We start from the raw sequence: 27,697 nt of genomic DNA, 5'->3' as shown, positions 1-27,697 counted from the left end.
ATTGTGATTTGTTAATATTTGCAAGCATTTTCCAAGATTGTTAACTGGTTGAAAAATAGTACAGAATTTAAAGTATTTATAGTATAGTGTCTGCTAAGTAGTGAGCTGGGTCATATTTCTATTATTTATACAATAATATTTTATTGAAATGAAATTAGAGAGAGATGTTTGCATTCTTTCATTTTAAAGGAAGTTGATTTTATCCCATATCTGTACTTGAAACAAGAGACCCATCGTCTAGGATTTTGACAACTATACAGCAATGTTTATGGTTAGAATATTTGCTGTGGCAAGATTTATCTTGCAATAACAAACACAAACTTGTAAGCTTCATATATTTTCATGAACCAAATACCTGAATAATTTTTTGTAAGGCTTCATGATTGATATAGAACATACTAATAAAACTGGAGTCTATGGCTTCTTGGAAAATACTTTCCATGTCTTTTGTATTATGTTCCAGGGCACTCATAGGAACATTTCTGGGTGGCTGAGTCAACCCTTCTTAATTCCAAATCAGGAAAGATGACATTTTGGTGGTTATGAGATGATTTATTAGAGTCTCAGTGCTTCCCTTTTTACTTCCTCCCTAATTTGGATAGCAGTGGAGCTATAAGAATGTTGTCTGGAAATGATAAACTGATTTAATTTTGGAAGATTTCTCTTCCCACCCAATCTGTTTGTGTAGGACATAGAACAAAACTTGTTGATGTCAGCTTTCATTCGTTGTGGGTTTCAGCCATGTTTATCTTCCAGAGACCTCACAGCAACAACTAATGTCTCCTGACCGCATAATTTGATTACTGTAATTCCCAGTCTTTAGATCCTCCCACTTGTAACTTCTCTTTCTTTGAAGACTGCTTCAAGGTTTATTGCATGCCGATTGCTCAATAATTAACTCTAGGGATTCAGAAAAATATTTTAAACACTGGAGCTGACTTACATAAAATTGTTAAGCACTTATACTGAGTAATAATGTGCTGTGAAGACTAGACAATTCCTTTGGTAACAATTCCTGCGATTAAAATTATGGATTTATGGGTGAGAAAGGATGCCAAAAAGTCATTTGGCCAAGCATCTTTGTTTCAGTTGAAGCATTCCAGACAGATGTGATTAATTGCCCTGAAAGATAGCTTTGCTTTTATAACTGGTAAGCCAGAGACTTTATCATTCTGAGGATCCAAAATTTCAACAAATTTGTTTTAAATTTCCAATTATAGTGATTCACATCCCAGGAGCTTGACTAAAAGAAACCTTCACACTCCAGAAGTGGTAACTTACATGTTTTAACAAATCAATCTATTTCCTAATGTCTCAAGCAGGATGTATCATGTTTTTCCTGCTAGACAGTACCCTTAGCAGATGTCTACTGACCTTGAAGCTGCCTGCAGGAGCTTCTCTATTGCTGATACTTTCATGCCCTGGATGAGTTTGCCAGGTTTTATATTTAGAACATGCTCTATTGATATAATCAGAGTTCCAAGTTTCTAAGAAGCTAGAGCAGTGTTGGTTCTCATGGAATATAAACACTATATTTTAAAAATCAACTCAAGAAAATAATCTGTATCAGTTGGCAATGTATCAAGCACCTCCAAAACTCAATGATTTAAAATAATAAGTATTCTTAATGTTTATGAATCTATGGATCAGTTGAGTAATTATTTTGCTCTCCTCTGTAGCCACTCATAGGCTTCCCTGGTAGCTCAGAAGGTAAAGAATCTGCCTGCAATGCAGAAGACCCAGGTTTGGTCCCTGGGTTGGAAAGATTCCCCTGGAGGAGGACATGGTAACCCACTCTAGTATTCTTGCCTGGAGAATTCCATGGACAAGAGACGCCTGACGGGCTACAGTCCATGGGGTTGCAAAGAGTCAGATATGACTGAGTGCCTAAGCACAGTACAACACACGGTCACTCACATATTATATCTACACACAGCTGAGGAGGAGTTGGTGGATTTGCTGACCTAGTCTGGTTTGGGGTCATTTTTCTATAGAGTGGTCCAGGATGGTCTTGACCGAGACTACTGTAGTTATACCAGGTTCACTCTTACAGAAGTAGCAGAATCTTTACAGAAAATAAGAAAGATAAGGAAGACACACCATGACCCTTGCAGCATTCTATTGGCCAAAGCAGGTCACAAGGTCAGTTCAAGGTCAGTTCAGGAAGACTCTAGGGAGTTACAGGGTCAACAGTGGGCTACAAGGAGGTCATTAATTGAGGCTAACAATGTTATCTGGGGTAAATGCTGTAATTCAGATGATAAAGAATCTGCCTGCAATGCAGAAGACATGAGTTTGGTCCCTGGGTAGAAAAGATCCCCTGGAGCAGGAAATGGCAGCCCACTCCAATGCTCTTGCCTGGACAATTCCATGCACAGAAAGCCTGGAGGGTTATAGTCCATGGGGTGGCAAGAACAATGCAATCAATCTACCACACCATCTCATCAGCTTTGCCTTTCACTTTTTAGCACACTAGTCTTTTTAAGCCTCTAAAAGAAGAATAAAATAATAATATTTTATACATATATATGTTGATGTTAGTTGATCAGTCATGTCTGACTCTGTAACTCCATGAACTGTAGCCTGCGAGGCTCCTCTGTCCATGGAATTCTCCATGCAAGAATATTGGAGTGGGTTGCCATTCCCTTCTCCAGGAGATCTTTCCTACCCAGGGATTGAACCGGGGTCTCTGGCATTGAAGTCAGATTTTTTACCATCTGAGCCACCAGGGAATCCCTGCTATTATAAATAGCAATATTATTGGTCCTCAATTTTTTCCATAAAATCTGAGAGCCTGGAAAAACAAGTTTGTGATGAAAGTCTATATTCATACATAGTTACCTGCAAGTTCATACTACCAAGTTGATTGCACTGGATATTAACGGTGCAGTGTTTTAATGTCTTTCCACTTCAGGAGAAAAGTTGGGTACTTTGAAGTTCAGTGCAACTATGTTTGAACCCTGGGGGCTTTCTAGGTGGCTCGGTGATAAAGAATCCACCTGTCAATGCAAGAACTGCAGGAGACATGTGTTTCCTCCCTGGGTTGGGAAGATCCCTTGGAGGAGGGCATGGCAACCCGCTCCAGTCTTCTTGCCAGGAGAATCCCACGCACAGAGGAGCTTGGCAGGCTACTTTCTGCATGGGTGTGTGATAAGTCACTTCAGTCATGGCTTCAGTCGTTTCTAACTCTTGGCGACCCTTTGGACTGTAGTCCTCCAGGCTCCTCTGCCCACGGAATTATCCAGCAAGAATACTGGTGTAGGTATGCTTGCATTGGCAGGCAGTATTCAATAGTGCTGACAGTAGGGTCTCTTTTGGAACACCCTCTGCTCCTCCTACTGATTTACATTCTCCTCTGTTTCTCTACAGGGACTGTATTCACATTGTGGGTGGAACTGTTTTTATAGAACAGGATTTTCCTCACCCTTAAAGAATATCCAGCATGTTTGGCTCCATCCACTAGTGTCAGTGCCCACTCAAAGTATGGATTACTTCCAAAATTCCCCCGTATTTCCAAACATTCCTGTGGGGGATTCTAAGAATCCTAGTTGAGAATAATATCCCTGACAATCTAACTTCCATAATATTGATCCACTAAAACTGTTGTATAAAGAAAACCTCAGCTTTTTGGAGTTTTTTTTTTTTTCCTACTACATTATAATGAAATTCAAATTTCCAGAAGCAAGAGAGAAAAAAATTGAAATGAGAATCATTTCCCACAGAATGGGACCTAAGGAGTGGTATGCTTTGGCCAGAGTTGTGATTTAAAACACATCTGCTTTCTAAAATGTCTCCTGTATATCTGCCATTATCCACTGTATCTTTTTGAATTAAGGGTCTTAGCAAGACCCTTTCAAAAAAATGTATGTCATTTAGGGCAAATTATAATGTTCTTATATGTACATACTTTTTAACTATTGAGTGAACCTAGCATGGACCTAAGAGATTTACAACGTACCTCAGACATATTGTGGGTTCGTTCCAGACCACCACAATACAGTGAATATTGCAATAAGGTGAATCACGCAAACTATTTTGGTTTTCCAATGCAAATAAAATTTACGTTTACACTATATGGTAGCTTATTTGCTATATAATAGCATTATGCTTAAAAATAGATACACTTAATTTATTGCTTTTCTGGTGGTTCAAATGGTAAAGAATCTGCCTGACAATGTGAGAGACCCAGGGCTCAATCCCTGGGTCAGGAAGATCCCATGAAGAAGGGAATGGCAATCCACTCCAGTATTCTTGCCTGAAGAATTCCATGAACAGAAGAGTCTGGTGGGCTACAGTCCAAGTGTCGCAGAGTCAGACACGACTGAAGCAACTTTTACTAATTTATTACTAAAAAATAACTATCATCTAAGCCTTCAATGAGTAGTGATATTTTTTGCTGGTGGAAGATCTTGGTTCAATGTTCATGGCTGTTGACTGGTCTGAGTGGTGGTTACTAAAGCTTGGAATGATTGTAGACATTTCTGAAAATAAGACAAAAATGAAGTTTGCTGCATCAGTTGACTCTTCCTTTCATAAACGATTTCTCTGTATCATGCAAGATTGTTTGATTGTATTTTACCCATTTTACCCATTTTACCTTCAAAGTAGAACTTTGAAGATTGGAGTCAGGCCTCTCAAACACTGCCACTGTTTTATCAACTAAGCTAATATAATGTTCTAAATCCTTTGTTATTTCAACAATCTTCACAGCATTTTCACCAGGAGTAGCTTCCATCTCAAGAAATCACTCTATTTGCTCATTCATAAAGAGCAACTATCCATTCAAGTTTTTCCAGGAGATAACCACAGTTCAGTCACATCTTCAGGCTCCATTTCTGATTTTAATTCTCTTATTATTGCCACCATGACTGCAGTTACTACTTTCACTGAACTCTTGAACTCCTCAAAGTCAGTCATAAGAGTTAGAATAAATTTCTTCCAAACTCCTATTCATTTGATTTTCTGAGATCATCCCATGAATCACAAATGTTTTTAATGGCCATCTAAAAGATGAATCTTCTCCAGATTTTCAGTTGACCTCCCAGTTCCAATAGAGGAATCATTATCTTTGGTAACTCTAGACTTATGAAATGTATTTCTTAAATAATAAGACATCTACATTACTCCTTGATCCATGAGCTGCAGAACAGCTATTATGCTAGCAGTCATGAAAAGCAACATTCATCTTATTGTATATCTTCATCAGAGCACTTGAGTGAACAGGTACATTGTCAATGAGTAGTAATATTTTGAAAGAAATCTTTTTCTCTGAAAAGTAGGTCTCAATAGTGGGTTTAAAAGATTCAGTAAACCATGTTATAAACAGATATACTTTGTTGTTTCATTTATAGAGCATAAGTAGAATTGATTTAGCATAATTCTTAAGGACTCTAGAATTTTCAGAATGTATATGAAAACTGGCTTCAACTCCAAGTTGCCAGTTTTGTTAACTTTTGTTAACAAGAGAACTAGTCCCTTTTTGAAACTTTGAAGCCAAACATTGACTTCTCCTCTCAAGCTATGAATGTTGTACATGGCATCCAATATAAGACTGTTTTGTCTACATTAAATATCTGTTGCTTAGTGTAGCTGCCTTCATTTTAATTATTTTAGCTAGGCTTTCTGGATAACTTTGTGCAGCTTCTACATGAGCATTTGCTGCTTTATCTTGTATTTCTGTGTTATGGAGACAGCTTCCTTGCCTCTCTCATCTTTCTAGAGTTGAAGAGTCAGAGCATTGCTCTGACTTAGGCTTTGGTTTAATGGAATGTTGTGGCTAGTTTGATCTTCCATTCAGACCGCTAAAACTTTCTCCATAGCAACAACAAAGCTGATTTGCTTTCATTTCATCTGTGTGTTCACTGGAATAGCACTTTTAATCTCCATATATAAATTTTTCTTACATTCACAACTTGGCTATTTGTTCAAGAGGCCTAACTGTTCACCTAGCTTGGCTTTCAACATGGCTTCCCCAGAAGTTTAATCATTTCTAACTTCTGATTTAAACTGAGAGATGGGTGACTCTTTGTTTCACCCAAATAAATAAATATTTATTTATTAGTGGCTGCTTTAGGGTTATCAGTTACCCTAATTTCAATGTTGTTGTGTCTCAGGAAGTAGGGAGGCCCTGGGAAAAGAGGGAATTGCTAGTAAGGAGAGCCATCAGAACATTCCCTCTTGTAACTTTTGTTCTCCAGGTCTCTAAGTCTGTATCTGTTTTGTAAATAAGCTCATTGATATTCAAGGAGATCAAGCCATTCAATCCTAAAGGAAATCAACCCTGAATATTCATTGGAAAGACTGAGGCTGAAGCTGAAGCTCCAGTACTTTCACCACCTGATGCAAAGAGCTGACTCATTGGAAAAGACCCTGATGCTGGAAAAGATTGAGGGCACGAGGAGAAAGGAACAGCAGAGGATGAGATGGTGGGATGGCATCACCAACTCAATGGACCTGAATCTGAGCAAACTCGTGGAGACAGTGAAGGACAGGGAGGCCTGACATGCTGCAGTCCATGGAGTCCCAAAAGTCGGATATGTCTTAGCAACTGAAAAACAACAATAGCAACCACCTGTAAGTGACATTACGGTATACTTCTTTCTCTGACTTACTTCACTTTTTAAAAATCTCCTTAACTAGAGTCTTCCTAACCATCTTTCCCACCTATTATTAACATAAACAGTTGTCTTGTTAACTAAGTGATCTTCACTCTAGGAATGTTTTCCCTGATCCTTTATTATTTGTCTCAAATATATAGGTCGTGTCCTATCTATGTTCTAAATTCCACTAAAGATCATTTACCTGCTTGAGTTCCATCCTCTTAGGAAATAAAATATGAATTAGCTAGCTGGGCAAATGAATTCCCCGGACACTATTGGTTGCTTTTCCAAATCTTTTCTTTCTTGATGGCAATATCCCCACTGGGACTCTGAAAAAGATGGCATCCTGAGGTCCAAAGGTAATTACTGAAAAAAAAAAAAAAAGAAAGAAAGAAAAAAAGCCAACCATATTGTTCCTATTGTCCTTGTCAGTGATTGGTTTAATATTGCTGATATGTTATAATACTGGCCAATGAAATATGAGAAGACATTTTTGGATTGCCTTGGAAAAGATTTCTTTTTTCCCTTTTACTGGGTAGGAAAATAACTGTATGTAATGGTTGAAATTGCAGCAACCATCTTCCCATTATGACACGAGTTACACTGACATATTGAGAATTACAAGGGATTTTGTATGTCAAAGTTATCTTACCTGATGTTAGAAGAGATAATTTTTTGTTAGAAGAGATTTTTTGTTGTTGTTGTTCCAGAGTCAGAATTTTCTGTGACTTGAAGTTTAAAACTTCTTGACTATCTACCAATACTACGTAACTGTACAGTTTATAAAATGATGTCCAGTAATATATTTTAACAGTGACATCCTGGAGAAATTGTTTGCTCTTTAAACCATGTTTCAGACACATTAAAAGAAAAAATGTATTCAGTGTTTTTGAGCCATTTTCAAAGCACACAGTTTGGAGGACTATAGTTTTATGGGACTAGTTTGCCTCTGAGCCACAAAGTTAAATGCTCTGTGTCCTATATTTCTGACAGAATGCAGACAAGTTTTTAAGAAAGAATAAAGTTCTGGACCAGACATACTGGACAATAAAATGGGCAATAAAATGCTTTAAGATGCTCAACAATAGCTTTAAAATGAATGTGGCTAGAGAGTTCACCTAAGACCATTATGTAGCCTATTGGGTAATTATATTTCCATATTATTTATGGATATTCTCTCTTTTAGGGATTCCCTACTCAGAATAAATAGGGATATATACCCTGACTTCACATAGGAATCCAGGATGAAATATTTCTTGAACATTTAAACAAGGAAGGAAGATCACTGGCAGAGAGTGAGGACGTGATAGGTAGACAGAGAATCTAGAAAGGAGAATAAAACAAAGCCATCAGAGACAGAAAAAAAGAACTGAGCTTCACTTGCAATATTCAGTCTGGGGATGGCCTCTTAAAGTGTGAATTATCTGCACTGAGAAAGGAAGGGAGGGTACAAAGAATAGAATAAAATTTAGAGTGCATTAAATTTTACACCAACGACTTTTCTGTGTAGAGGAATACTAGACCAAACACAAGCAAATGGACTATATATCATTTCTACACACTGCTGTGCTAGTGAATTCATCCCTGATCTGAATGGTAAGAGCAAATTCATCGGAAATGAATAATAGTGTGACATAGCTAATTAATGCCAGTTCAATCTAGGCCTCTTAGGCAATCATGCCAAATTGTACAGTGCAATGGGGTGTTTTTTATGTGACAGTGGTGTATGGGGGATTGATCTGCAAATGTAAAGATGGCATCAAACTACGGGACCAGAACTAACTGCTCAGCATTATGGTCACACTGAATTACAGCTTTTTGATCTGGCAAAACTGCCACAAGACTTAGCATTTTTGAAATACTATCATAAAATGGAATTCTGAAATAACTAGCTCATCAATCACTGACATTCCATGCTGCTTCCCAGAATTGGAAGCACATATGCAAGTATTTTGAATCTTCTTTGTAGAAAAAGTTCTTAAAGAGGTCATTTTATACAATCACACACACCAGGTCTAAGAGGCCTGGTAAAAATGTTCCATTTTTTAAGGCATTAATGTAATAACTGAGTGAAATAATTGTGAATATGAAGGAGACAAATGAGAGCATCCTTTTAAAGCAGTTGTTTAGGTAACTTCTATGCAAGACATCCCAATTACATATTTATTCACTAGTTTTGAGTAACTGATTATTTTTCAATCCTGCCAATGTCAAACTAAACCTGTTTAACAACTGGTTGATAGAATCTTGATAATATATATACTCTGTTGTTTGCATATAGTTTTGTTGTATTTCTTTGAAATCAACCTTATAAATTATATTATTTGCATTCTTAAGTTTGTGTTTGTCCAAAGAACTGATAAAAATGTTTTATTATATACATAGAATATGTATGTATTCTATACATATCTACTTTTGTATATCTGACAAATCTTTTCATGATTTTATACACACACACACACACACACACACACACACACACACACACACACCTGGAGAAGGAAATGGCAACCCACTCCAGCATTCTTGCCTGGAGAATCCCAGAGACAGAGGAGCCTGGTGGGCTGCCGTCTATGGAGTTGCACAGAGTCGGACACGACTGAAGTGACTTAGCAGCAGCAGCTGCAGCACATATGTATATATGTATGTACATATATATATATGTACATGTCTAACTGTTTGTGACATGTCTAACTGTTGTGACACTGTTCATGACACTTAGAACCATAGTCCACCAGGCTCCTCTGTCCATGTGATTCTCCAGGCAAGAATACTGGAGTTGGTTGCCATGCCCTTCTCCAGGGGATCTTTCCAACTCAAGGACTGCACTGGCAGGCAGATTTTTTACCACTGTGTCACCTGGGAAGCCCCATATATGCGTTCGGGCACGTATTAATGACAAGGATCTGTTCTTCTAAGACACTATCTCTTACAAAGTACTCTTTGGCCCAAATGAATACATTTTTCTTGAATGCGAATTTTTTATATCTTATTATCACCTAATTTATATTTGTATGCATTATATTTATTTTTTTTAATTTATTACTCATATAATAAATACATTTATTTATATATTTATTATATTATATTATATATAAATATATATAATATTACATATATTTAATATATTCAGTTCACTTCAGTCGCTCAGTCATGTCCGACTCTTTGCAACCCCATGAACTGCAGCACACTAGGCCTCCCAGTCCATCATCAACTCCCGGAGTCTACCCAAACCCATGTCTATCGAGTTGGTCATGCCATCCAGCCATCTCATCCTCTGTCATCCCCTTCTCCTCCTGCCCTCAATCTTTCCCAGCATCAGGGTCTTTTCAAATGAGTCAGCTCTTCACATCAGGTGGCCAAAGTATTGGAGTTTCAGCTTCAACATCAGTCCTTCCAATGAACACCCAGGACTGATCTCCTTTAGGATGGACTGGTTTAATATATATAATTAAATAAATAACTATTTGTTCTTTTGAGTCACTTTAAGCATCACTTAAGTACAACTTATTGTTGGTTTATATTTTTAGAAAGCAAAATTTCCTTTAAACTGGTAAGTTTATCCCACTTACGTATTTCTTTTCTGTTTTTGTTATCATAGTTATCACATCAGAATTTCATTGTTTTGACCAGTATCTTAGTTGTAAAAATTATATAAAGATTAGCTTGTGAGTAATAAAAAAAGGGAAAGTGTTAGTCATTTAGTCGTGTCCCATTCTTTGCAACCCCATGGATTGTAGCTAGCCAGCCTCTTCTGTCCATGGAATTCTCCAGGCAAGAATACTGGAGTGGGTTGCCATTTCCTCCTCCAGGGGATCTTCCTGACCCAGTGATCAAATCTGGGTCTCCTGCACTGCCAGCAGATTCTACACCTTCTGAGCCACCAGTATATCTCCCAAACTCCATACGATCTGAGAACATATTTCTGTTTCTTTTACACATTAATAGTGACTTGGCTATGAATGAATTCTATTCACTCTCTTTTCCTTGGAAGCATTATAGTCTTGACTTCAATCCACAGTGATTGCCTAAAAGAAGCCTGAGACTCTCTTGCTATTTTTGTTTATAGGTAACTTGCTTTGTCTGTATGCCTTTGTCATTATTATTATTTTATATCTACAGTTTATAACAATAGTTTCAGTAGCACATGTTTTGGTTCTGAATGTTCTCTTATTAACTTTTCTGGGAACAAGATGAACCTTGCCAGTGTGTAAATTCAGCTATTTCCTCATTTCTGAAAAGTATTTATCTTTAATTTTCCACGATTCTATTTGTTATGCTTTTTCTATCAGTTCAGTTCAGTCGCATAATCTTGTCCGACTCTTTGCGACCCCAGGGACTGCAGCACACCAGACTTCCCTGTCCATCACTAACTCCCAGAGCTTGCTCAAGCTCATATCCATTGAGTTAGTGATGCCATCCAGCCATCTCATCCTCTGTCCTCCCCTTCTCCTGCCTTCAGTCTTTCCCAGCATCAGTGTCTTTTCCAATGAGTCAGTTCTTCACATCAGGTGGCCAAAATAATGGAGTTTCAGCTCCACCATCAGTGCTTCCAATGAATATTCAGGACTGATTCTTTAAGATTGACTGGTTTGATCTCCTGGTAGCCCAAGGAACTCTCAAGAGTCCTCCAACACCACAGTTCAAAGCATCAATTCTTTGGTGCTCAGCTTTCTTTATGGTCAGGGAGGCTCCAATTTTCCATATGTTTCTGTTCTCAAAATCGAGTTTTTATCCTTAAACCCACTTTTCCTACTTTGTTTTTCCTCTTTCAACTCTAAGTGATACACTATGTGTGTGCTCATGTCCAACTCTGCAAACCCATAGACTATAGCTCTTTAGGCTCCTGTGTCCATATTTTCCAAGCAAGGATATGGAGTGGGTTGCCATTTTCTTCTCCAGGGGATCTCCAGGAAAATACCTAATTAGTAGAAATGGTCTTCCAATTGTTACTTCTTGTTCTAAAGTATTCTGCCATGGCACCTTTCCTCTCACTTTGTTTTCTAATTACTCTCTCCTACCAGCTCATCTTTTAACTGATTTTGTCTGATTACTACTCTCTTCTTTCATAGGTCCCATGATCTACTTGACTTAGTACTTAATGCATTTGTTTTCTAGTTTTTTTCTGTTTCCATTCACTCAGATTGTATGTTCCAAGACTCTTTTGATTTCTCCTTTCCTTTCTTCAGTTCATTTGTCAGTAGAACAGCTATATGGAACCTAACTGAATTTTCTTTTTGCCCCTTCTTTGATTTGGCACAGTTTTGTCTAAAGTTTTCAGAAATACAGTGAGTCCCTCTCATTTATCTTGATGGCCAGGTATGGATAGTTTCCTTTTTTTTTTTTTTAATATATTTCAGTCAATTGGAGTGAGATATAAAATTGAGCTGTTTTTAAGAGACTTTGATATTTTCTACACCTTTTTGTTGCCAGGGTACAAACTGCCCATTCAGCTCAAACCTAACCTATAAGGGGACCCTAGGGCTTCAGTGCATAACATCCAATGCAGGAAGAGCTATACTAAATTTTGGTAAAAGATCTTTAGTTTTTGGACTGGACCCTTTCTGCCTTTTTCCTTCTCCTTCTCTTCTTTCTTTTCTTAAAATAATTGTTGTAGCTTCTCTGGTGGTTGAGCGGTAAAGAATCTGCCTGAAATGCAGGTTCGTTCCCTGAATCAGGACAATCCCCTGAAGAAGGAAATGGCAACCCACTCCAGTATTCTTGCCTGGGAAATACTATGGATAGAAGAGCCTGATGCACTAGAGCCTACAGGATCTTAAAGAGTCAGAAACACTGAGCACACACACACCATAATTTCTTTACAATGTTGTGTTACTTTCTGCTGTACAATGAAGTGAATCAACCAAATGCCTACCTGTATCCCCTCCTTGAACCTTCCTCCCACCTCCACTCCATCCCATGCATCTTCATCACTGAGCATTGATCTTAGTTCCTTGTGCTCTACAGCAGGTTCCAACTAGAGATCTGTTTCACATACGATAGTGTGTACATGCCAACTCTAATCTCGCAATTCACTTTCCCCTCCCCCACCAGGTCTACATGTCCATTCTATGTGTCTGTGTCCGTATTCCTGTTCTGCAAATAGGTTCATCTGTACCATTTCTCCAAAGAAGACCTACTGATGGCCAAGAAGCACATGAAAAGGTGCTTAACATCATTAATTATTAGAAAAGTGCAAATCAAAATTCAATATGGTATTACCTCACACTGATCAGAATGGCCATAATAAAAAAATCTACAAGCAATAATTTCTGGAGAGAATATGGAAACAAGGGAGCTCTCCTACACTGTTGATAGGAATGTAAATTGATACAGTCACTATGGAAAACAGTATGGAGGTTTCTTAAAAAACTAAAAATAAAACTTTTCTTATCCTATTTTACTGTTTATTTTCTCATAGTCAACTGATTCCTTCTGTCAAAAAATTTGGTCCTGTTAAAATGATTTTAAAAAATAATTTAGGTGATACTTGAACACTTCATGAAGTATAAATTTCTCCAAACTCTTGAGAATGGAGATCACCCACATTTTGAAGTGTTAAATAAAGTTTGTTTGAATTGTCAAATTGATCTCACATTATATATATATATATATATTTTTTTTTTTTGCTAGTTTGGATGTCACTGAACTTGGAAAACCATGTTAGTAAAACAAATCTTTAGCTTTTGGTTTCATATTCTTGTAAATGGCCCATCTGTACAGAAGTCAAACCATCTGAGTTACCAGTTCATGATTGCCAATTAACATGGATCATTGTCCTGCTTCCTTGATACTTCAGACCCACCCAGATATGTAATCCCAGCCAATCAGATATTTTCATTCTTTCTCTTCCTTGTTCCCTATTCTTTATCCTATAAGGTTTTCTGCCTTCTGCCCCTTTTTGCTATTCTCTGAACTCTTGAATCACATGATCACAGTCTTGTCTAACTCAGTCAAACTACAAGCCATGCTGTGTAGAGTCACGCAAGATGGATGGGTCATGGTTGAGAATTCTGGTAAAACGTGATCCACTGGAGAAGGGAAAGCCTAGCTGTTTCAGTATTCTTGCCTTGAGAACCCCATGAACAGTGTAAAAAGGCAAAAAGATATGACATTGAAAGATGAACTCCCCGGGTCAGGAGGTGTGCAGTATGATACTGGAGAAGAGGGAAGAAATAACTCCAGAAAGAATGAAGAAACACAGCCAAAGCAAAAACAACACCCAGTTGTGGATGTGACTGGTGAAGGAAGTAAAGCTCGATACTGTAAAGAAGAATATAGCATAAGAACCTGGATTGTCAGGTCCATGAATCAGGGAATTGATCAAACAGGAGATGGCAAGAGGGAACATTGGCATTTTAGTAATCAGTGAACTAAAATGGACTGGAATGGGTGAATTGATTCAGATGACTATTGTACCTACCACTGTGGGCAAGAATCCGAATAAGAAGTGAGTAGCCCACGTAGTCAGCAAAGGAGTCTGAAAAGAAGTACTTGGGTGAAATCTCAAAAATGACAGAGTGATCTATGTTCATTTCCAAGGTAAAATATTCAATATCACAGTAATCCAAGTCTATACCCCAACCACTAAAGCCAAAGAAAATGATGTTGCATGATTCTATGATGACCTACAAGACCTTCTAGAACTAACACCAGAAAAAAAGATGTCCTTTTCATCATAGGGGACTGGAATGCAAAAGTAGGAAGTCAAGAAATACCTAGAGTAACAGGCAAATTTGGCCTTGGAGTACAAAATGAAGCAGGGCAAAGGTTAACGGAGTTTTGCCAAGAGAAAGCACTGGTTATAGCAAACATCCTCTTCCAACAAAACAAGACACGACTATACACATGGACATCACCAGATGGTCAATACTGAAATCAGATTGATTATATTCTTTGCAGCTGAAGGTGGAGAAGATCTATACAGTCAGTAAAAATAAGACCAGAAAATGACTGTGGCTCAGAACATGAACTACTTATTGCCAAATTCAGACTTAAATTGAAGAAAGTAGGAAAAACCCCTAAACCATTCAGGAATGACCTATTAAAATCCCTCATGATTTTACAGTGGAAGTGACAAATAGATTCAATGGATTAGATCTGATAGCCAGAGTGCCTTAAGAACTATGGACAGAGGTTCATAACATTGTACAGGAGACCCTGAACAAAACCATACCCTAGAAAAAAACTGCAAAAGGGCAAAATAATGGTCTGAGGAGGCCTTACAAATAATTGAGAAAAAAATGGAAGTAAAAGGCAAAGTAGAAAAGGAAATATATGTCCATCTGAATGCAGAGTTCCAAAGAACAGAAAAGGGTTTAGATAAGAAAGCCTTCCTAGTGACCAGTGTAAAGAAATAGAGGGGGTGGGGGGAAAGAATGGGAAAGACTAGAGATCACTTCAAAATAATTAAAGATACCAAGAGAAACTTTCATGCAAAGATGGGCACAATAAAGGACAGATATGGTGTGGACCTAAAAGAAGCAGATATTAAGAAGAGGTAGCAAAAGTACACAGAAGAACTGTACAAAACATATCTTAATGAACCAGATAACCACAATGTTGTGATCACTCACCTAGAGCCAGACATCCCGGAGTGTGAAGTCAAGTGATGAACAAAGCTAGGTGATGGAATTCCAGCTGAGCCATTTCAAATCTTAAAAGATGATGCCATTAAAGTGCTGCACTTAGCATGCCAGCAAAATTGGAAAACTCAGCAGTGACTACAGGACTGTAAGAGGTCAATTTTACTCCAGTACCAAAGAAAGGTAATGCCAAATATATTCAAACTACCTCACAATTGCACTCATCTCATCCAGTAGCAAAGTGATGCTCAAAATGCTCCAGCTAAGCTTCAACAGTATATGACCTGAGAACTTCCAAATATACAAGCTGGATTCAGAAAAGGCAGAGGGACCAGAGATCAAATTGCCAACTTCCACTGGATCATAGAAAAGGCAAGAGAATTCTAGAAAATTCATCTACTTCTGCTTCTTTGACTATGCCAAAGCCTTTGAGTGTGTGGACCACAATAAACTGTGGAAAAATTTTAAAGAGATGGGAACATCAGACTACCTTACTTGCCTCCTAAGAAACCTGTATGCAGATCATGAAGCAATTGTTAGAACTGGACAGCAAACAAAAGGCTGGTTCAAAATTGTGAAAGGAATATGTCTTTCTATATATTGTCACCTTGCTTGTATAACTTATATGCAGAGTACATCATGTGAAATGCTGGGCTGGATGAAGCACAAGCTGGAAACAAGATTGCTGGCAGAAATATCAATAACCTCAGATACACAGATGAAATCTCCCTTATGGCAACAAGCAAAGATAAGCTAAAGAGTCTCTTGATGAGGGTGAAAGAGGAGAGTGAAAAAACTGGCTTAAAACTCAGCATTCAAGAAACTAAGGTCATGGCATCTGATCCCATCACTCCATGGCAAATAGATGGGGAAACAATGGAAACAGTGATAGATTTTATTTTCTTGGTCTCCAAAATCACTGAAGATGGTGAGTGCAACCATGAAATTAAAAGAAAATTGCTCCTTGGAAGAAAAACTGTGACAAACATAGACAACATATTAAGAAGCAGAGACCATTTTGCGAACAAAATCTGTTGGGGGAGTTTGTAATTTCCTTGGTTTTGTCTCATTGCAACAAAAATTTGAAGCAACAGGCCAGTGTTACAGCCTCAGATCTAACAGTGGTACAGCTCTCGGATGGACCAGTGTTACAGCTCCGTGTTACAGCTCAGTTTTATTTAGAAAGTAAAGGAAAATACATCCTTGAGGCATGAGGGCATGCCGACCCAAAAGACATGAAGGAAAGAGAGGCCCCCGGCCCAATTTTGGCTTCTTTTTTTTATATGTTTTTCTTCCTCCCCCTGTACCTGCCCTGTGTAAATTGGGCTAGTCAGGAGTACTGTTTGTTTTACCTGAGGTCCTCACTCTGTCCTCGGACCTTCCTTTATTCTATTTTCATGGGCTTTCCCCTTCTTTGTCATTTAGCCACTGCCATTTTGGACTCCTTTTTCCTATTCTAACTACCTAACAGGTCTGTCTAGTCAAAGCTATGATTTTTCCAATACTCATTTATAGATGTGAGAGTTGGACCATAAAATAAGCTGAGCACTAAAGAATTGATGCTTTTGAACTGTGGTATTGGAGAAGACTCTTGAGAGTTCCATGGCCTGCCAGATCAAGCCAGTCAATCCTAGCAGAAATCAACCCTGAATATTCATTGGAAGCACTGATGCTGAAGCTCCAGTACTTTGTCCACCTGATGCAAAGAACTGACTCATTAGAAAGGACCCTGAATCTGGGAAAGTTTGAAGGCAGGAGGAGAAGGGGGTGACAGAGGATGAGACCATTGGACAGATCACCAACTTGAGGGACATGAGTTTGAGCAAGCTCCAGGAGTTGGTGATGGTCAGGGAAGCCTGGAGTGCTGCAGTCCATGGGGTTGCAAAGAGTCAGAGCTGACTGAGCAACTGAACTGAGCTCTTGAATATAGAGACTGTCACTTCATAACTTGTTACATTTTGTTGGTAGCATATGGTCTTCTTCAGTTATTTTAACACCCTAGAAGATTGTCTGAGATCTTCTTTACCCATTTTGTCCAGATGAGAAAATCAACATTCATAAAAAAAAAAAAAGAGAGAGTGAATCTAATTTTATACTTAATATTGGGGAATATCCTCAAGCTTTTTAATAACCTGTTACTTTTGAGAAAAAGATGTCTGCTAGAATACATTTATAGCATAAAACATAGTGATTAAGAATAATATCCACCTTATTCTACTCAGTTAAAATTCTAGGTAGATTCCATGCTGTTTGTGAAAATAGGCAAGCTATATAGTCATTTACTTTCATGTATAAAACTGTGAAATCAAGGTAAATTCTTACCTTCTAGGAATTTGTTTGACCAAGGTTTTAAGAAAAATTTATTTTGTTAGGCCAAAGTGATTTGGTATCTGTAAAGACTTGACAATAAGCACTCAAATAAGGTAGAATTCTCTTTGTAATGTCTTCTTAGTAACCTAATAAAGAATTATAACCAGATGAAACCTTTAAAATACTGTTTATATCCACATGCATATTCAATAATAAATCACATTATAAAAACTAGAGAAGATTTCTGCTTAATTTGAAAAGACAGAACATGAAAGAGTGAAATGTTCCAGAGAAGAGCGGTAGAATCTTGCAATCTGTCGTAATTGTATTTCCTTGGGTTATTGTTATCTAAGCTGTGAATATCCAGGTGCATGTAATAGAAATGTTCATTTTTCTGCTTATTATTCAGCACCTGCTAAGGTATATCTATTTTCTTGAATAGCATAAAATAAATTAAAATAACATGAATACAATGTTATTTCTACTATATAATTCTACTTTCAGGGTATTTGAAGGGACTGTGCATCATTTATGTTTCCTTTGTTTATGGATGATTATTGTAATGACACCATTGTTTAAGCTGTGGTTTTTATAAATTGTTCCTTGGGTACATGATTAGTATTTTCCAACATCAGTTTCTATGGTAATAAAATATAGCATACATATTTTCCTGAGCTAGAATTGATTTTTATAAATGGGATTTGGTCTAGACCCAATCAGCTTTGTTAATATTTCACTTTATAACTGTACAATGGGCAGTCTAGTTAGCTAAACTGCCACAGTTAAGGGTGTTATAAAGGTTTCACTTTAGTAAATGAAATGGGGGAAAAAAAGTTACAATCTTTCAACAAGGATGCCAATCTTTTTATAGCCCTCTTAGGAAAGCTGGTCTTTCTGAGGTAAATTTAATACCAATTTCATTTGTTAGTGATCATGGTTGGAATGTAGTCTCTTAATTATATGGCCAAATACTTTAATATTCTTACTGCACTTTTTAAAACTGGCACGGATAACTTATAATTACAAAGAGTACATTATACTCTCATGTAGAGAGGCAGAACATGAACAATATAATTTTATAAATCAATAACTTAATCATGTGTAAAAATCTGTTATTATGCACCTCACTGTTTTATTTTCCCTTGAGGCTGCTATTTATTCTAAACTACAAGAACTTCTCAGAATTGTTTTTCTTGATTTGATTCTATAATATCATCTTTCCATGTAATGCTGGTTTCAATGACATGGAACTATTTTTCTTGAACTGTGTTAGTGTCAAAAATATGAAACACTTTCCTGGAATTTTAATTCTCAAACTGATAAAGTTCTTGTTATGTATTTCCTGACAAGGATTTATTTCTAAATTACCTTCAAGAAAATATCATTGTATAATTGGTTTAAGAATAATCAGTACTTTAATCTTTTTTAAAAATCTAGATAAATCATTTGAATAACTGCTAATTTAGTTAAATAAATGGTTAGCTTAATTTTTCTAAGGACCTATTTTGAAAACTATGCAATTCAAACGCAGAAGCCAAAAGTTATTATTAAAATAGCATATGTTGTTGTTGTTTAGTTGCTAAGTCATATCCAAATCTTTGTGACCCCCTGAACTCTAGCCTTCCAAGCTCCTCTGTCCATGGAATTTCCCAAGCAAGAATACTGGAGTGGGTTGCCGTTTCCTTCTTCAGGGGATATTCCTGACTCAGGAATGGAACCCTTATCTCCTACATTGGCAGACAGATTCTCTATCACTGAGTCATCAGGGAAGCCAAAATAACATTTAATAGCATAAACATGCTATAAATACTATAAGTGCATTCTATTACTTAAATAGTTTCAGATTTAAATAAAGTATAATGGAAGTCCTGGTGGCTCAGATGGTAAAGAATCTGCCTGCAATGCAGGAGAACCAGGTTTGATCCCTGCGTCAGGAAGATCCCCTGGAGAAGGCACGGCTACCCACTCCAATATTTTTGCCTGGAGAATCTCTTGGACAGAGGAGCCTGGCAGGCTACAGTCCATGGGGATGGAAAGAGAATAATATGATGGAGTGATTAACACTTTCACTTTTCACTTTCAATTTCCATAATTTATTTCCATCACCATAAGCCTACAACATGGACATCTTTAAGCACACACACTCATAGTTCACTACACACATATATAAACATTTAAATGCAATTTATATGAGTGGAAACATACAGTAGAAAAGCTATACCTTATGTGTTTATATTTTATTGATCAATGGCATATTATGCTTGAAAAATATTAAGTGTTCGGCTTCTTGGTATAATATATTTTAAAAATACTTATAGATGCTGCCTTTCAAATAAAATGATACTTTCAGAAATATAAATATCTGGGATAATTTGAGATATTATCTCGTACTTCCGAGATGCTGACTGAAACATCGACAACTTCAAAGGAAACCTTAGGCTAAGTCTAAATAACTGGTAGAGAAAAGAGAAACAGACTCTTCCTAAAACGGCTCTCATACAATCAATAAGAACCTTGCAGGGTGCTGTCAAAATCTATAAGAATATAGAATAAGCAACAAGTAAATAGGAATGACTTTAATTCACATGATGAATATGGACTAAATAACCATTTTCTAAGGCTTGCTAGAGCTAAGAAAAAATAACTTCTCCCCTTTTTTATTCCTATTCTCTTTCCTCACTGTTCTAGGCTTTTTAAAATTACTACATTTGTATTTAAGTTAACAGCATTTTAATTAAGTCTGTTTTAGTTTATTGCTTCTGCATTAATCGTCCCCTACTAACTAGTGAACAACATGAAAGGAGGGACTCTAATTCATACTTGAATCATTTCACATAGATCTTTGCAAGTATTACAAAGTATGTTTGTTGAAATACACTGAGACAATAAATTAGCCAGTTTTTATTTTGCCTTTCCATTTTGGGCCTTCATTACTCTTGGTTGTGGACAGTCCAGAGCTGAATTTGCCTCTATCTGCAAAATAGTTTGGCCAAATGCACAAGTCAACTTGTTTCTGGTTTGAGCTTACACAGTGTCCCTTCACTTTCAGCCTAGAAAATAGGAGGAAAAAATGATTTCTTGCTTACAATCTCCTGGACATTTGCTCTCTTGAATAGTAACTGATCCCAAAATAGATGCTAATTTTGGCAGATGTTAATTAACAGAGGTTAATAATTAACCTAATCTCAATGTCAACATTGGTTCACCTTTTACTATCTAAAATTCAATATAAATTTTAGCCATATATTCAGAAAGTGCTTAGATTTTAATAATTTTTGCTGTTCTACAAAAGAAAAAATTGCATTGTTCTATGAGATGCTTTTTTAAGCCACCTGGGTAGTCTTTATTAAAGTTATATTTTAATTAAATTTTATAGAAAGCACATGTTTCTGCAGTCTTCAGAATATTTATGCTCAGTATTTGCTTTGAGTGTTTAATTGCTACTGGGAATGTGGATTTCTAGGCTAGCAGTACTTACCACTCTCCTGGACTTCTCACAGTACCATTCAAAACCCAGAACTGCTGTTGCCTTATTCTGTTGATTCCTCACATATGGGACCTGCAACAGGTCTTTTTGCATATCGGTGAATTGACTGTGCTTGCATTTCTCCTGGACACATCCTAAAATGGTTAAATAATACTTCTCCCCAGATAATAAGTCCTAATTCAATTTGACTATCACAACTGAGAACTGTATGTTCTGTTAAGAGATTTGTTTTGAAGAGCTCACTAAGCCGTTACTTGTTTTCTATCGCTCTTTATATAAAACACTTTTGTACCTTTCCATCTACGTGGTAGACTTCCCTGGTGGCTCAGACGGCAAAGCATCTGCCTACGATGCAAGAGACCTGGGTTCAATCCCCGGGTCAGGGAAGATCTCCTGGAGAAGGAAATGGCAACTCACTCCACAACACTGGCACAGCAGGTTGTCTCCTGGCTGGAGTTTTCCTTCTCATTTCTTTGAGTTTCAGAGAAGCGTTGCTGCACCTTGACATTTCCTTTGGAATCTGAAATTGCAACAAGAAGCATCACCTAGCAACGTCTGTATTGTGCCTGCAGGTCAGTGCATCAACATGAACAGATTGTGTCGCTGGATCTTAGTGCCCAGGGTTGTTTAATGGTAACACATGTATAAATGTTATACTTGTAAACCCTTCAATTCAAAGATCTCCAAGATTTTCTTGATCAGTCAGTTCAGTCGCTCAGTCGTGTCTGGCTCTTTGTGACCCCAGGGACTGCAGCACGCCAGGCCTCCCTGTCCATCACCAATTCCCGGAGTTTACTCAAACTCATGTCCACTGAGGACATGAGGACATTGATTTTCTTTAAAGGACATAAGATTTTCTTAATAGATCTCTTTAAAAAGTATGATTAATGCCTAGCAGTGTCAATTGATGCCTTTCATCTTCAGATTTAACTCTTTTTTTTTTTAATTCTGTGATAGAATGTCAAAGTTTGGGCCACATAATTTAGCCACTTAATCCTATTTTCATCTTGACCTATTCTTCACCTTCACTTGACCTATTCATCACCTCTCCCTGACATTTCTAGCTTCTCCATTTTCCTTCAGGCAAGGGTGTGTGGTTGTGGCCTAATCAATTAATGACAAAGTCATTGTCAAATACATTATTACTGAATGAAACATTTTAAAAAGCATAGTAGTTAAACACACACAAACACAACACCTTCCATATACCTTAATGGTAGTATTTACTTGTATATCTTTTTTGAGTAGATTATAAGATCCTTGGAGTAGAAGACAACATTCTGTTCATTGTAGAGTTCCAATGCTCATTACTTGGCCAATTTTTTTTTTTTAATATCTATGAATTAAACTAGTTGTTTCCAGTCTGGGGTTAATTTTATTCCAAAAGATAGTCGGCAATGTTTAGAAGCAATTTTTTGTTGTCACAAATTCGGGGTATTGCTATTGTCATCCAGTAGGTAGAAACCAGTGATGTTGATAAATATTCTACAATGCACAGTGCAACCTATCTGCGACAAAGAATTATCCAGACCCAAATATAATTACTGACTAGATTAAAGAAAAAAAAAAACAATTTGGGCTTCCCTGGTGGCCCAGCAGGTAAAGAATCCACCTGCAATGTAGGAGACCCAGCAGATGCAGGTTCAATCCCTGGGTCAGGAAGATCCCTTGGAGGAGGAAAGGGCAACCCACTCCAGTATTCTTGCCTGAAAACAATCCCATGGACACAGGAGCCTGGCGGGCTACCATCCAAAGGGTCACAAAGAGTTGGACACAGCTGAATGACTAAGCATGCATAAATTAAACAGTATGTTCATGTTGTTGAGAAATTCAACTTTCACCCATCCCAAATTACCAAGTTTTGTAAATTGCCATCATCATTTCAATGAGTATATCCAAAACAGTATAGGGGAGAATTTGTGACTTGGAAAAAAAAAAATCCACTGCTGAACTGGAATTTTTAAATAACTTTGATTTATGGAGTGACTGAATTCTTTTTTGAGCAGTTTAGAAGGAATAGAGAACGCATCCTGAACTTGTCTGTAGTCTGGGTAGTAGTTAGTAATTGTTTATGTCTGGCTAGTTCAGTTTGTTAGAACAGAATGCAGATGAAGTTAATAATGCTTTGTAGCAACTTGGTCTTAATTTGTTCTATAGCCACATAAGTGTCTGTTCCTTATCTTGACCTGGCTTAAGTGCCATTGATCACAAGAGGCAGGGATCAAAAGAAGGTGAATAGATTCTTTTTAAACTATCATCACTACTGTATCAACAGTCTCAATGGCAGCCCCTCCTGCCAGCAGGTCAGCATCGGCGTCTTTATTCTAGAAGGACAGCTCATAAATTAAGCAGTTGACCTTTGTGTCAGTCAATCAACATTGGGCCATCCAAGGCTGCCAGAACCATTAACTTTGAGCAATGGCCACTTCACCAGAGCACAAATGCAGTATTTATGAACTGCACATTGTTGTCTTAGCCAAAACCTCAATGCCATTGTCTATTTTTCAATTTTTCCATCCACTAAAAGGTAGGAATTGATAATCAATAGCCTAGGACATTATCTGTGAAAAATTCAATGACTCAGAAGTTAAAAAGAATACAAAATAGAAATTCCAAGCAACATGCCCATTTTACAACTTTCTGCATCAGAGAAAAACAACAACAAAAATTAGAACTACAAAGAATTCAGTGATACTTTTTTTTTCATTCACATATTGCAGAGATGAAGAAACAAGGTCCTGAGAAAACAGACAACTTCTATCAGGTGATACAAATAGTGGACTATCTTGAGTAACTCTAACTTCTCATGACCCAATTAAATGGTATCTACCTTCTCTAATAACGCCTAAGGAACTGAGAATCTGAAAGTGAAAGTAAAGTAGCTCAGTCGTGTCCGACCCTTTGCAACCCCATGGACTGTACAGCCTACCAGGCTCCTCTGTCCATGGAGTTTTCCAGGCAAGAGTATTGGAGTGGTTTGCCATTTCCTGAGCATCTGAGTGAGCCAATATTTTGTTTACAATGAAAATATGTAATAAATGTTGCCACATTTAAGATACACTCCCAACCTTGGCAAAATAAGAGGTGATTAGAACCTCAAATAATATTAGTATTGACATAAATAAAAATCCTATGTATATGTGTGGAAAAAAAAAGAAACTGTCTTATTAACACAGTTACTACATACCTATAGAAGACATGGAGCATCTCAGAGACACAAAGACAAATCAGACACAGATGTAGCCCTAAGGGAGTTTGCAGACTACTGATAATATTAGGAAAGTTGTTTGTATAAGTCAGGATTCTCATTGAGAAACAGTGTACACTCAACTGACTCAAGTTGTCCTAAAGACAACTTGAGAAGGGTTTATTTATAGATGGGCTTAATACAAAGGTGGGAGCAGTGTGTACACTGTTCTTGAACACTGTAAAGAAGAGAAGTCTAGCAGCAGTTACTAACACCACTTCAAATATAAGGAGCAGGGAGAAGTCACTTCTTTCTAGAAATAGAATCATTAAAATTGACCACCTTAAGATCAGTAATTTGCTCTCAAGGGAGGGAATTAGTGGAATTTACTGTTTTCTCTCTCTTTGACTTTTGCCTGCCTAACTTAAACCAGAAACCAAGTCGATTTAGAGAGCAGGAAGAAGATATTTGGCATGAATATCTTCTTTTTAATATATGTTGGAAGTCTTTCTATTTTTCTTTTGACATTGAAAATGAGTAACAATGTTACATACTAGTTTGGTGAACACTGTGATATTAATGACATCATCCCTGTTCTCTCATAGAGAACTGATACTTTATTCTGTACTTCCTGTCTCTAGCCTTTGGCTAGAGCATCCTTCTTTAAGAACTGCCATGGCTATAGACAGCCATGTTGTTTAAGGTACATTCCCATGTAAGGTGCCCTGCATTCAGTGACTGATCAGTGTGGGAGATCAGTCATTGACACGACCCATTTCCCCCCAACTGTGGAGAGCTCTGAACATTTATCCCAGCTGAATCTTCCATTAAGACTGAGAGGTTTTCATTGAGACTGTATCAGATCTCAACTTCTTCCTCCGACCATCCCTTCTTCCTTTCCCCAGCAAATCCCCTGCGTGGAAATTTCCATCATGAAATCTGTTTCTTGGAAAGGCCACAGGCACAAATGGTGTTAGGAATCATATGGTGGAATAGAGATAGGCTTTTGGAACCGAATTACCTGCTTTTGGCTGGCAATGACCCCATCACTGGCAGGAGGTGGAATATAGATAGACCCCGGTACAACGTTGTAATTGTTAAAATGTTTGCCTCAGGTGGTACACTGGGGGGAGGGATTGTACTAGCTGGTTTGACATATCAGGTCTGTGAGAGATGTAGAGTAAAATGTGGCTAAAAGAACCTGTAATTGTGTGCATATACTAAATGTTATTACTTTAGGGAAAGAAAAAAAGAGGTTCAAAGTAATTGATTAATTGACAACTGAAAACCAAGTATTAACACTAGGGGGATTTTTAACCCATAAAGAGATTTTTTACTTCATGCAGCTAGAGTCAGAGAAAACTGGGGATTAGGTCCAGGACCTATTCATATGAGTATCAGAGCTTCAAAAATGGTTTAATTCTCAACCTAATCAGGTTTGCTGGGCCTTGGTTAGGAAAGAATTTGACCTTGATATATGGGGTGGACACATCTGTTTTAATGGGACCTATAAACTTTGAACACACAAATTCCCCTGAACCCTCAGAGCTGGAGAAAAGGCTCAGCCCCTGTTTAGGGCTAGTAGTCCTCCTTTGCTTGAAGATGATGGAGTGGCTTCCCTTGTAACATATACCACATCCTCAACATCTCTCTCCAGTTCCCCTCTTGGCCACTAGGAGTAAGTCAGGACATAATCCAGGTGGAGACACACGGGTCCAGATAAGGGAGGTAATGGGCAATATCTCCCTAGGAGCTGAAGGTCATACTCAGCATTCATGCCTGAGATGGTAATCTGAGGGTGCTTGATTAAGGAGTGGGGTTAGAGGGGGACAGAGAGGCAAGAAGAAGAATCATCATTTTGTCAAAATTAACTGAATCTGATTATCAGGAGTATACAGGGGGTCTGTTGTTACTCAGTGAGGGCAGAAAATAAAATTCAGGTGCTGTAGTTGGGTCTCTCGAGACTGCTTTGTCATATTTTGATAGCGAATGTACAAGTGCAACGCCCTACCCCCCAAGAAGATGTGATGACTAAGGGCTCAAGCTTCAGCAGAAACTAACAACATTTTAAAGCAATTACACTCCAATAAAAAGAAAGAATGCATCAGGCCCACGGGGCCAGCAAATACGCTAGTTGATGTTGAAGGGAATAAACAGAATGGATAGTAGGGAAGGAAAATAGAAGTAACATTTGTGGCTCCCATGACCATTTGGAGCAGTAGTGTCTGTAGTTTTTCTCACTAATTCTCTTCATCTAAATTTCTCCAGTGGGAGAGGCTTACCAGAGCTCTGGACTCACTGCTCCTTGAGTTTACAAAAGAAGCAGTTTCAAGTGGTTAGGGGCAGATGTCTCCCAGATCCCACTTTAAGAATGATGCTGCTAGAAGAATTGTCAGTACCTAGCTAGCCCTCATCTACCAGCCTTATTTTAAGATTGCCTCTGCTGCAGACGAGGGCCTTGGTGAAGTCATATCTTCTTTCTGGGAGATTACACATCTGATGATGACTGCAGAGCTTTGAAAATATGGCTTTCTTATTCCAATTCAGGATAAAGATGAAGGGTTACCACAGGTTTATCTGGTTTGGATGACACCTCCCGTAAGATAGCACCGCTGCTCAATTTCTCACTCTACCCGTTCTGTTTCTCTTACTCCCAAAGGAAGTAAACTTAAGAGCTCTCCCTGATAAAACTTATTTTTTATTGGAGTATAATCACTTTGCAATGCTGTATTAATTTCTTCTGTACAACGGATCCTATTACATACACACACACACACACACACACACATATACAAATATCCCCTCCTTCTTGGACCTCCCTTCCACACCCCACCATAGCCATCTATGTCATCACAGTGTCTAATTTTTATCTCAGACAATTTTTTCAAGAGAATCCAACTTGCAGCAGCTGGGAAGATGTATATTTGTACCACTGAGTGGAAATATCATTTTATGTTAGGCTGCTGCTGCTAAGTCACCCAGTCATGTTCAACTCTCTGCACTTCATGGACTGTAGCCCACCAGGCTCCTCTGTTCATGGATTTTCTCAGGAAAGAATACTGGAGTGAGTTGCCATTTCCTTCTCCACGGGATCCTTCCGACCCAGGGGTCAAACCCAAGGATCAGTCTCCTGCTTGGCAGGCAAATTCTTTACCACTAAGTCACCTGGGAAGCCTATATTTGGGCAGGTTTTTACAAAGTTATTCTAAAATAATTGCTAATCTGCACTGCTTTAAAGTACTATACTATTTTTACTTTTCATTTTCTCACAATGAAAACTTAACACTTAATTTTTTTCTATTGCATTTTTTCTAGATAATGAGGTACATTTGAATTTATAGTTTTTATATTTCATACATGGAAATTTTTGCTCCTATCAACAAAAATTGCAAATTAGAGAAGTGAATGTACTCATAATCTAGTTTATCCTTCTGTCAGACTGTCTCACTATCAAACAGTACTGAAATCAAAGAAAATCAGTATTTTTAAAATTTTTAATTGGAGGATTGGTGATATAAAGAGAACATTT

The 27,697-nt window shown here is 37.7% G+C and overlaps 1 pseudogene; it reads right to left on the bottom strand.

Annotated features, from left to right (window-relative positions):
* Positions 1-4,336: 4,336 nt before the first annotated feature.
* On the bottom strand, positions 4,337-21,074 carry LOC122428663 (annotated as a pseudogene).
* Between the last annotated feature and the right edge of the window lie 6,623 nt (positions 21,075-27,697).

This window comes from Cervus canadensis, chromosome 27 (genome assembly GCF_019320065.1).
Source record: "Cervus canadensis isolate Bull #8, Minnesota chromosome 27, ASM1932006v1, whole genome shotgun sequence".
Taxonomy (NCBI): Eukaryota; Metazoa; Chordata; class Mammalia; order Artiodactyla; family Cervidae; genus Cervus; species Cervus canadensis.
Note: the sequence above shows the minus strand (reverse complement) of the source record. Positions and strands in the feature narration are given on the sequence as shown.